This window comes from Genypterus blacodes, unplaced genomic scaffold, assembly GCF_046128005.1.
Source record: "Genypterus blacodes isolate CSIRO-AG114 ecotype Tasmania unplaced genomic scaffold, CSIRO-AGI_Gbla_v1 ptg000255l_1, whole genome shotgun sequence".
Taxonomy (NCBI): domain Eukaryota; kingdom Metazoa; phylum Chordata; class Actinopteri; order Ophidiiformes; family Ophidiidae; genus Genypterus; species Genypterus blacodes.
Window position 1 is genome coordinate 272,501 of NW_027467049.1, and position 12,776 is coordinate 285,276.

Consider the following 12,776-nt stretch of genomic DNA (forward strand, 5'->3'; position numbering starts at 1 on the left):
CTCTCATAAATGGAGTTTGTTTAAGGAAAGCAGAGGGCTGAGAGGAAGCAGGGAGGAGGCGTGTTGAGTGCGGGAGCTTCTCGATGTCAGGCGAGGTGTGTGTGTGTGTGTGGGGGGGGGCGTTAGAAGAGCTCTGACATGATGTGACCTTTGCTTCTTTAACCTGCGTTAACTTCATGGTCATTTCACGATTCAATTTGCGGGAATGCACTGAAAACTCATGCAGCTGCTGTTTAAGAACACACACACACACACACACACAGAATAGAAAGATACAGAAGAAATCAATCTAATCTAAGTGAGACGTGACGGGCGGCCGGGTCATAACGTAAATGTCAGATCTGTAAGGTCAAACTGTACAGGAGGAGGAGGAGGAAGTGAGGGAGAGAGGAAAGGTCTCATTCCTACGCATGAATTACAATGAAAAGTGTGATGTTACACACACACACACACGCTCCTGACATGAGCTGTGTGTTAATGTCAGGTGTGTGTGTGTGGATCGATTCAGCCTTTACCCTTTAAGAGAGACTGATATGACTCTTTATGATAAACCACAGGGCCTTGAACGCCTCACAGACGTGTTTCCAGCAGGTTCTGAGACTCATGATCAGGCTGAAGGAGCAGATATCCATTATCACATGACTTCCAGGTGGACAACAAGGCACTGAGCCGCCTCTTTTGAGAAACAGGGTAACGTAGGCGGGTCAACCATGGTGCGGCCTCGCAGCTTCTCTCTGATCCACAAAGTCGACGTCTAGCTTTGTGAATTTCTCTCCTGATCTCACTTTTTGTCCTCGCTGAAGCCGAAATCTCCCACCGTGCATCAAACCCGACCTCCACTCTTCTTTTTTGTGTTTCGCTGGCTTTCATTCGACGTCGTGTTAAAGCGAGGCGTCCTGCTGTTTGAGCCGGGTGACGGCGAGTCAAACAGCACGACTGACAGCGGCGGATAGAACCTGATTGTTTCTGTTCAGAGTAGTGGCGGATGTGTGAGCGCTTTGTAGGCAAAAATACATCCATCGCCTCTGCACGCTTACATAACACAGAACACACACACGCTGCGTGTGCGAACTTCATAGCAACAGGGCTGAGTGATGCGTTCAAGGCCCCGGCAGGGTTAGGAACTCTGCACTCTGGCTGTTTATTCACAGAGATGCGACGTTCTTTTGCTTCTTTGCTGAAATCTGAGACATTTTTTGAAGGAGAAACCAAATGAAAACAACACCGGCCGGCTCGGAGGGAAGAGCGGCGATGCGGAATAAGACGGCAGGAAGATGTGGGTCACAGTATTCCCAGAGCGGGGTATTGATTCTTCCGATTTACAGTGGGTTAGACTGAAGTCCCAGCGCCTCTTTATTTGTCTAACCAGCCCCAAAACGCCACCAGATGGTTTGATCCATCAGACACACAGACAGACTTCATTGTCCTCCATAATTCCAGCCCGATGCTTTCAGACGCCATAAAGCATCCGCAAAACTAGGCCGGTCATCGGCACTGATGAGATCTCTATTTTTACACACGTGTTTCAGTTAAACTTCCCTGTTTGCAGCAGATATGGACAGCAGAGGTGAGAGTGAAGGACGTAGGTATATGATCATATGAGGTGTATGATGGGATATACAGGAGAAAAAGAGTGAGAAGAAAGTCTGATGTTCCACTTCAGAGGGGGGAGAGGCTGTGTGTGAAGGAGGGGAATACACACACAGCCATTCCATTTGCTGATCTCGTCGAGTTCATCGTTCATGGACTTTAGTTATCGAGCCGTTATTCACGAGAACGTGTCAGGAAAAAAGCGAAATCAGCCAAAGACGCACAAAAACATGCAGCAGTACCAAACAGCATACAGCTCATTATAGAAAAGCCTGCAGCTCACCTTCATAAATATGGATTTATTAATGATCGTGTATTTCTCATTTGATCTGGGATTATTACTTCTTTTTCTTTTACTTTTTCTACTTTCATGCTCCACTTTCTTATTTTCATCTCTATTTTCAAAAAGTCTCCTTCTTATCGTCTTTGCCATAGCACCACCATGCACACTGAGTGGGTATCCTCTCTTTGGTACCCCCCCATATAGCCACAACCCTGCAGCTAATGGAACCTCAAACACTGGCAGTTAGGAGTTGATCTTGCGGGATTGACGGGGAAACAAAGCGTCCGTCACTCGTTCCATCGGATTCTGAAGGACGACTATAAACAAACAGAGTTGTGCTAAGTGAGAGTCGGCCGTGCTGCTGAATGTGCTCAGGTGGTGTGTGTGTGTGTGTGTGTGTGTGTGTGTGTGTGTGTGTGTGTGTGTGTGTGTGTGTGTGTGTTGTCCTCGCAAAGTGACATTGAGGATCAGCTTCATTGTTGACTTGTCAGACTGACTGAATTGGCGGTGACACAGAATCCAGGGCAGATTCACACAAATGGTAATGACATAGCAGAGAGCCATAAAGCTGAAATTACCCAGAGGGGAAGAGCATTTACCGGCCTTGTTTGTGGTATTTGAGCGGTTGAATAACACATAATACACTCCTTTCTTTCCCTCTGTCTTCCTCAGTCATCTTCCCTTTCTTCTTTATTCAACGCCACAGCAAAGACGACACTAATGCCCCCTCGATAAACGCGGCGGCGGCCCCACCGCAGGGAGTCGCGGCTCAACGGCAGAGGGAAAAAGAGAAACTGTGCGAGCGAGATGAAGAAAAGGAGGAGAAAAGGGTGAATGGAGGGAGAGGGGGAGTGAGAGAGGGGAGGTTTGGTAGAGACGGAGCCCATGCAGAGCTGGTGATGGGCTGTTACTGCGCTGAGGCCTCAACCCTGCGCTCTGCCATCCTCTCTGCCAGACTCTGCTTTACATTCACCTGAGAGCAGCCCGTCGGCACCTTAACGTCCACATTAGTATTCCCTCCGTCTCGTCTCTTCCTCCGTGTCAACCGCCGTCCTCTTCTGTTGAAGTGTGTCATCATCGCTCTTAACTTTCATGACGGTAAAGATGAAAGGCGCCTCACATCCATCCACGGTCACGCCTGAGTCGCTTACTCAAGATCCAAACATGAGGCCATGTTTTCTTTCTGCATTCAGACGTCGAACAATCCATCATCCAGCGGGAAAGATATGAAATAATAATCTCCCAAAGTGACTCCATAGTCCAGATTGTAAAGCAGCGGTGAGGAGTGTTGTTGCTGAGTGAGAGTAAACAGAGTCGTGAATGTCACTTTGCTCTTCTTCACTCCAGATAAATCTTGCATCTCCTTTTCCTTTTGCTCCCTCTTAACTCCTGAGTGCAACAAATCAATGCCCGCTGCTGAGGAGCTGTCAAAAAGCATTCTGGGAAATATGCCGTATCATTTACTGACGCAGAAATGGGCCGGTTGGATCTCATCGCCAAATGCGTCTGCATACACACAATATAAGGGGATTGATGTGAGTCAACAACGTGTTCCCACGTATCGACCTTATGGAACTGCAGTTAATGTTCCACTCCGTCCACTTAGGCTGCTTATGAGTTAGAAAACCAGAAAATCACTTTGTTCCACATAAGCAAATAGCAGTAAACTGACACTTGAGCTTTATAATAGATGCAGCTGCATTACACTCTGATCGATAATCCACCTGAATCATGTATTTATGCAACATCAACACACAATGATACATCACTACTGCAGTACTACACACTCTGTTGTGTTTGTATCTCACATAAACCATCAATCAACATATATATTTGTGTCATTTGGTGCAGTTTTTGCCTGAATTGGATCGATTCTGTATCGATTTAAAAAGGTCTTACTTGCCCAATTCATCATATATCTGCATGAATCCAGTCTAATCCTCTCCTCTCTTATTCCATCTGTGCATCATTCCGGGTCACACAGACAGGTTTGGGTGTTTACAGCAGTAATCAGAGGGACATTATGCTTTATAAACGTGTTGGGTTGGACTCAGTTTTATTCCCATTATCCCGTCGGTGTGTCCTCCGGGTGTAATGGAACAGAGAGAGGAAGCAGCTCCAGGTTCTCATACGCTCCTTTGATGTGAGAATCCGGCGTCTCGTCCCAGTAAGTTAGACTTGTGCCAGGACCCCCTGCTGTGTGGGGACGCACTGATCACTGAGCCTTTTTAATAAGCCTGCCAGAGGAAGCTAAGAGGGGTGTGTGTGTGCGTGTGTGTGTGAGAGAGTGTGTGTGCGTCAGAGGAAAATAGTGATACATTTATAAACACAAACGCTAAAAAGACAAAGACACCAAACCTCAAGATCTTTATATCGACACATTTCTCATTAAATTGGCTTTTGGAGCTGCAAGGACGAGGGGCTCTGTTCTGACCCAAAGGAGGGAGTCTTTGATTTAGTCTTTGTCTTTTTCCAACAAAAGAATGAATGAAAAGAGCAGGAAAGCGACTGAAGAGTGACTTAATGACATCACCTTTAGAAAGCTGATGTTTGATTAAAGGTGTTTGGAAGACTTCAGTGTGCGGCAAAGTCACGAGTGAACGACAACAACAACAACAACAACTTCAGACTCTGCTGCTTTTGCTTTGCTCTCTGAAAGCAGAGTTACCGGCGGGTTAGAGGCTCTAAGCAGGGGTTTGTCTCCCTCTCATGTGTTTTGATTGTGTTGAGAGCCAAGACAGAAAACGCCATCTTCATCAATCTGAGGATGAGGAAGAAAGATGCACTGGCAGCTGACATTAGCTTATTCTATGAAGAGATTCCTAATAGCGGGTAGAGTTTGTCTGACTCTGACTTCACATAGTAAGGCGAGGAAGAGTGCGTGGCGAGGTGATGAACGGCCGGCTGTCAGGACTCGCTCATTATGATGTCAGAGATGTCAGATCAGATTCTGAGGTATTGATTTAGCCGTGAATAAAGGCCGAAGTGCTTCACTGATTTATAGAATATGTGTCTGGATTATGTGATATTAAGTTTTAAATTCCACTTTCAAACCCGACGGCCGTTGATGTTGACGATCGCCCCGCCGACAACGAATCAATTTGACGGATCGATTGAGACGAACCGACCTTTACTGACAAGAAGCTGCAGAGGAATAAGACAAGGACACAAACTGAACTGACCCGAGTCCTCATGTCAGCCGACTGCTGATGATGTTTGTTGTCCCTCGGTCTCTTTACATGTTAATGATGTCATTCTGTCTATTACCGTCACTTAAGAGGTTCTATGGTGTCGGTTTGCTGGTTGATTGTTTGTTTGCAGGATGACTCAAAAACAGTTCATCCAGAGAGAAGCAGTGAAGAATCTTAGATAGTTAGAACTCTGAACATTTAGTTCTAGGCGTGTTTGGCCTTGTAGGATGTTCGACTACGATGCAGAGAACGTTCCCCCTTCTTCGCTGCTTTACTGTGAAATCTCTGACAGTTTGAGCGTGAGGCTGCTGAGGAGGAATGAAAATATGATAAAATGCTGTTTAGGTAGACCATTGGAATTCCATATGCACCTTGTGTGTGTGTGTGTGTGTGTGTGTGTGTGTGTGTGTGTGCTGTGTGCTGCTGGCTCATTGTGCAGTCTGTTGCAGAGTCTTGCAGTGGAGTCTATTAGGAGTCATTTGTTTGAGCTGTTTGGCAGATTGATGCTAATTGTGCCTCTGAATCCATTTACTGTCAGATAGTGAGACACACACACACACACACACTTGCACACACACACAAACACAGATGCAAAGAGAGAGAGAGAGGCAGGAAGAGTTTACATCAATAGTATCATTTTTTTAGGACAGCAGCCTGGTTTTATCTTGCCTAGCGTACATTTCTGATCTGTAGGCGTTGAAGTCTTTTGTTGAGCTGCTGCATCGTTTCCTCAGCAAACACAGAAGCAGAGACGCTGAAACATCCAGTCCTTATCTGTAGCAAGGCTCTGTTCTAACAGCCGACACCTCCAGCCTGCCGCGATGCTCCTCATGAATAGGAGGACGTAAAGTGGAAAGCAGCAGTTTAATCTTTGACATCTCTGATAGTGCAGCAGGTTGAGATGAGGGCACCCCATCATGTAAATGCTGCCCCATTTGGGACGATGTGCGCCCCTGTAAAAACTTCCTATTTGACCTCTTCCTATATTATCACAGGAGCCAATGGTGGGCCTGCAGGGACCGTGCACGCCCTTGAGTTAAGAGGCTCCATCCTTTACGTTTCACTATCTCACCGGGACCTCAGCCAGAAAAAAGGGAGAGAAATAAATAAATAATAAAACAACAGAATAATGATGTAGGAATACCAAACAGGATTAAAAGGCTGGCGGGGTTTAAAAACCAAAGAAAAGTTTGTGGCTCCTGCCGTTATTTATCCAGGGGACGTTGACAAGAACCTTGAAATGACAATCGAGCCTCGTCCTATATTTCATATTGTCTGTTAAATCGCCTCCTCTGGCCTCGTTTATGTCACCGCCGCTGATTAATAGGTGACTTTTATCTCCCTCTCCCCCCCAAAAATGTTTTAACAATCAATAAAACATCATCCTGCTGGAGTGTGTAAGTCATTAAAGACGCTCCGGCTCAGTTTAAGAGGAGACACTTTCAGGTTTTACTGATTGTAAATGCAGAATAATGCAGATGTGTCACATAGACGTCGACACCTGATTGGAACGATCGTATAGGACGAGTGGAGCTTGACGATCGGCTGTCAATAAAGCTCTGTGGTCTCTGTGGGTCGATGATGAGGATGATGAAGAGCTGGCTGTCACTGCTGGTCACTATCAGACACTTATACTGCGTCTTGGTGTGTAGCGGCCGGTCGAGACGCTGGAACAGAACCGTTCATACGTGTTTGACTCAGCTTTGTCCTTGTTGTGTTCTTTATTCTCTTTCTTTTCACTTCTGCTTCACACCGTCCTCACAGGAGCTTCAGTGGGCGCTGTAGTCTTCCTCACACATGCAGAAAAAGAGCGTGAAACGTTATCAGCGATTCCTTATTGAGCCTGGAGCTGCTCAGCGTGCTTTGATTTATTATCACAGCCTGCGGGGAGACTCCCTCCATGCGTCCCTGTTAAGATCCAGGACGCATTAGAGGTAACAGAGTTCTAAATCTAAAGTCATATTCTTTACTTTTAGTGACAACTTTATTAGGCAGACTTATCCAACACCTGAATCCACCACAAATCCTGCTTTTGTGACTCTAAACTTTGGGTTTGACAGCGTTACAGAGCTGTGTGTGTGTGTGCGTGTGTGTGTGTGTGTGTAGATCTGCCCTGACCCGGGCTGAGTCCTCACCTAACCCCTTTGTTGTCGCCGTAGCAGCCGCTGTGCTGAGTTATCGCCTCTGAAACGGTGCAAGATTACATAGAAAGGCGCTACAGAGAGAGAGAGAGAAGAAAAAGAAGTCGGCCACAGAACGCCCCATTGTCATTTTAATAAGAGAGAAAGGAAGAAGAAGAAGAAGAGAGGGCAGAGAGAATCTCCTTCATCCTGTTCTGACCTCAAACATGTAGCCTCCTGCTCTCTGATGCTGCAGTGTCTTCATGCTGCTGCTGTAGTTTGGCAGCACAGAGCCTCAGATTCTACATTTAACTTTACAGACACAAACACAGCCTGTGAGTCCTTTGGATGCTTTCTTCAACCTAATGAGTGTTACCTGTGTGCTGGAGCCTCATCAGTCACACTGAGGGGCCGAGAACACAACAGCAGCCGGCTCAGGCCAGAACTCTGTGATGATCCTCAGAGGGCCAATCAGATCCCTCCCTCTCTTTCCCTCCCTCCATCTCTCTCGTGACCTTTGTTCACATTTCCTGCGGAGTAAACAAGAAACTCAAAAACATGGACTTTGAACTTGAGAGTGAGTGCAGAAATAAACAGATTTAAAAATGTCCAAACATCCCTTTGAGGCAGTTCCACTATTAAGTGAGGGTGAAGGAAGAAAAGACGGAGATAAGGGAAAATGAAACGGACAGAAATTGCTCTCAGTGTTTTGCTGCGTGTGTGTCTGTGCCGCAGAGGGAGAAACAGCTTTGAGTGTCGGCGAATTGAAATGATTTGAAACAAATTGGCAGGCGAGGAAAACAAAAGGCGTGGAGTTCCTCTCATCCAAATCAAAGCTGAACAACATGGCGTGTTTCAGACACAAATCAATAATTGAGATATCGCTCTTTTAACATTTCATTTATGGATCAATTGAAGAGCTGGAAATAGAAGTGATTATCTCCGTCCCGTCGCCGTGGTGATGCTTTGTCGCCGTCTGGTTTGAGCCCACTCAGCTGTCAATCATTGCAGCAGGAAACCAGCATCAAACTGTGTCGCTTCTCCAGTGAGGCTGAAACTTTCCGTACAGACTCGACGCTGATCTCTGTGAATCATAGATATATGTATGATAGATGTGTATTGTTAAAAAAAACCTAGAATCCTTCAGCTGCTATTCTGCGCTGCAACATGAACGATAATCAATCCAATTTGAAAGGAGGCCTTCGCGTCACGTCGACGTTAAGGTTTCTCTGCCTCTCTCACCTGCTCTCTCTCTCTCTCTCCCAGGAGGTGTGTGTGTGTTCAGATTTGTGTGTGTGTGTGTTGTGTGGGTCATGTCCACTTCAGCTTCTCTCTGAAACTCTTAATTCTTTGCTTGTCTGGCAGCGCAGACATTGAGTTTATTATTAATGCCAGTTACGCTGTTGTTGTTGTTTTGTACTGGACGAATAAGACCGGACAAGACAGAGGAGGCTTATCTGTAAGGCTGCACACACACACATACACACACACACACACACACACACACACACACACACACACACACACACACACACAAACCTACACACACAAACTCACAATAGGCACAAAAAGGCAAATATACCCAGGCAATGTGAGCATGTGTGTGAATGCAGATAGCAGGGGTCCAAACCCTCCACACACACACACACACACACACACATAAAAAAGCACAAATGAAGGCAAACTCAGGAAAATATATAAGCACAATTTCCTTCTTGGCCTCACTGAAGTCGTAAAAGATGGTAGTAATTGTGGCCTTGTCTTGTTAGGGTTGCTGCATGAATAACAGGCGTGCAGGGAGGGCTTATCTGTTTGGATGCACACACACACACACACACACACACATACACACACATACACTCAGATATTCAGCACACATGCACACATTTACAAGCCTTATCTGTGTCTGGGTAGATAACAATGCCAGGCGGAGAGTAAAGGGAGAAGATCTCGCTATGAATGAACCTGGGCTTCCAGATGACACACACACACACACACACACACACACACACACACACACACACACACACACTGTTCCCTAGGTTACAGAGCAGATGTTATGACCCGCAGCGTCGTCGGCAACAAGGTGAACATGACTAACACTGCCGTCTGTTGCGTCTGCCGGCAGGTGTTTACAAAGGCGTTGTGCCGACATCAGCGATAACGAGACGAGACACTTCTGCCTCGCCGCCATGTTGTGGAGGATCACACACCTGTGACCAAACTGGCAACAACCATCAATCAATCAATCAATAAAACACTATGATTGGATCCATCATGGTGAAATGTGAGCGTCATTTAGGGTGAAATAGTTTCGGTGTTTACATTTCTCATTGTAAGCTAACGTTAGCGGCCTGAAAGTCTTGGACGTTATGATAGCGGCTGGCTGGCTTGCTCACCTTAAACAGGCTGTAAAATCTGAGTTAGTGTGATTCTATGTGTGGGTGAACTTCACCAAACAGAGTGAACAATGCTATCATGCTGATAAAGAGCAAAAGGCTCCTTTAAAACACACTGATGGATGAGCGACCGTCAGTCCTTTGTTCTGTCTGCGCTACATTTGTCTGAACCTCGCTGAGTCACAGGCTCTTCTGAAGAACTAACACACACACACACAGGCACACACACACACACACACCGCTGCATTAATGAACATAACAGAGTGTTTCTGTATCATAATCAGTGTTCTTACTCTTCGCTTTTATCTCATTTCTATTCCTCAGAGTCGTGTTAGCTGAAGTGTTAGCTGAGGAAGGAGAAGGATCTTGTGAGTCAACAGTGGAGCAGACGCGGTGGGTGTGGGGGGCAGCGGGGGGGTCAGAGTGATTTGAGCGCTCACTTCACACCTGGGAGGCGAAAGTTCAATACTCTGTTACACCAAAATCACCAAAGTGGCCGAGGTGGAATCCATGCCGGCCCCCCGAAGCGATCAGCCGCTGACCCGCGCTAACAAATGATACCTCCTTCCTTTGGGTTCAGCTGAGTGCTACAGTGAGGAATGTGTGTGTGTGAGCAGGGGCCCTCTTTGCTCCGGGTAGAGAACATCGTGCATCGCTATGATGAATACGCGGCACATCCAGTAGAAACGGGCGTATTCTTCTTTTAAAAGTGCTTACGCTGTGCTTTTTTAAAAGTTAGCGTAGCTGCGGGGCTGAGCAGCTCTTCATCTGAGGGACCATCTGAACCCGCTGAGGTAAACTAAACTACAAACCTGAAACCTGGCTGGACTTTAGAACGCTGTGTTGTCGACACGCACAAATGACCTCGACGCTCGGCGGCTAGGCTGAGCGCAGCTATTAGATCGGCTCACACCACGCCATCACACGGAGCCGATGTGGGAACGCTCATTAGCCCGGCTTCCTCGTTAGTGTTCAGCTTCACCTAAACATTTCTACATTAATGGCTTTGGCATTTTGTGGGCCATTATCTCAGCAGCAATTAATACCAGACATCCTTGAATTAGAGCAACCGGAGACGGACTACAGTGTAAACCACGAAAATTTACTAACAAGGACATATTTGTTTTGCTTTATTTAATCAAAGCTCTATTACAGCATCATTTGTTCTCCGTCCTAATCGTTCCAGTGCCAGACGAAGTGTTTTGGAGCATTTAGAATGACTGGAAGCTCCAGAGGCTAAGCCAGTTTACGGGTTGATGCAGCAGGTGGCGCTGTTAGGGTGCAGGACAAAGGACAGATGCAGTAAACAAAAACATGCCTGAGTTGATGTTATTACAGTCGCCCTTAATGTCAACTGCAGCTAAGAAATCAGATGTCCTGTATCCGTACACTATGTCGGAGCTTTATAGGCTCTTTGGCGTATCAGCGGAGAGAAACGACGCCCTTATTCAAACTAAACAAAAGGCCCTGACATGAGGGGACAACAAAGTAATGTGAAGTGAGTCTAATGGGGTAATTTAGGTGGTGGATAACACACTGAGAGCGCTGAGAGTGTGTAAGTAGTTTAACCTCTGTGTTCTCTGCGTTTGATATGCAATTACGCTTTGAGATGATGCAATACCTGGGCTTGAGTCATCCACTCTGCATACGCAATGTGCTTCGTACATTAAGCTGCGGATAAAGTCCAGCTGATAGAACTCCAGGCTCTCGCTGCATGTTTATTATTAGGGAATATGCGATCAGAAACTGAGATCATATATACTGAGATCATATATATTGTGATCCTATACTGTGTGCTCATCGCTCAGCTCAGAAACATGGACTGCTGTCTGCGTGTTAAACCCAGAACATTACAGCAGGTTACATCATGGTTCTCTATGTGCTGCTGGTTGGATTTTGATGACCCGTCAACACTGATTGACACCAAGATGGAGGTAGCGTCCTTGCTTTAGCTTTGCCTGGAGATTTTAGCACAGTGATGGAAAAGGCAAAAGGTAAAATTCTTGCTCTCAGAGTCTTTGGCTGGTTGCTGAGTTGCTCCTTTGCTGCTCACTCGTCTGTGTGCAAAAAAGGATTTCAGCCAATATGACCTGCTGCCGTCTGCAATAGCCCCAGCAGCTAATCGATAACCTGATGCACACTGACAGAAGGCCACAGGTTCAGCAGCTTATGTTGTAACTGACAGAATGAGCTTCTATAGGTTGACAATGAGGCAAACTCGATGAGGGGACGGGCCTTATACACCGAGCACACGCAATCAATCACCCAATCAATGCTTTCTATGATTAAAACTGACAAAATAGCAGATAGAAAACAAAATAGGATTAATGATAATAATACTAATAACAATATCAACAATGGTGATAAAATACAAACTAAGTAATAATAAGTCTTTAAACAACAACAACATAAAAAAATGAAAAATAATACACTAAAAAAATAGAAAAAAACATTTATGAAACAAAATGATTTCAAAATAATACATAAGAGTCATAAGAAAATAAAACAATGATGTAAAAGTCAGTTTGGTAAATTGATTCTCTCGTCTTTCAGCCCCGGGTCCTTTTCCAACACAGTCCCAAGATAATCGGCTGATCAATACATTGATCGGCGCCACTTGAAGCACGTCAGGCTTTAGCGGCTTTGAGTGAGGACTTCAGTGGCCCGGTGCCCGATCACCACCTTCAGCTTGTTAACATAACACATAATGAAATCAAATCTATAAGCTGCATATACGAATGATTATAGTTTCACAAGACGGGACACAACTACAAGGCCACAAAGCAGCAGCTGCACTTTATATATGATCACATCTGCATTATTTTCGTTAGACGGCAGTCAGTAGATGGATGAATCCTATAGAAACTGAACATTGAAGGAAACTGAAAGCTGTTTGTTGGATTTTTTCGTTTTTATTATGTCACTTTTAGCGCTCTGCTTTCTACCTACAGTTGCTGTACATTCAATCCATTTACATTTACTTTACGTCCACATCTCTCTGGCCTTGAGGTTCACTCACTGGATCAGGACTCTCGTGTCGTACAGTATGGATACATCTCTTCTCTTCTGTGTGTTTGTAATTTGCTTCTTCTCTGGCTCAAGGCTCCTGCTGCTCACTCGGCCATTACACGAGTCAGAATCTCTCTTCATTTCCCCTCCCCTATATGTCGGGGGTTCTATAGGCTGCAGTGGA

General features: G+C 45.6%; 1 long non-coding RNA gene across 4 annotated transcripts; it reads right to left on the reverse strand.

The window, feature by feature from the left end:
* Window positions 1-5,392: 5,392 nt before the first annotated feature.
* On the reverse strand, window positions 5,393-7,657 carry LOC143016920 (uncharacterized). 4 transcript variants are annotated; one of them, XR_012965564.1, is made up of 4 exons: window positions 7,405-7,657; window positions 7,200-7,279; window positions 6,566-6,972; window positions 5,393-6,142 (listed from the first exon to the last, which is right to left on the reverse strand). It is a non-coding gene; the product is annotated as an uncharacterized LOC143016920 (long non-coding RNA). The 4 variants fall into 4 exon arrangements; XR_012965566.1 differs by lacking the exon at window positions 6,566-6,972 and having other exon boundaries at window positions 5,405-6,142; XR_012965567.1 differs by lacking the exon at window positions 5,393-6,142 and having other exon boundaries at window positions 6,419-6,850.
* Window positions 7,658-12,776: the final 5,119 nt, after the last annotated feature.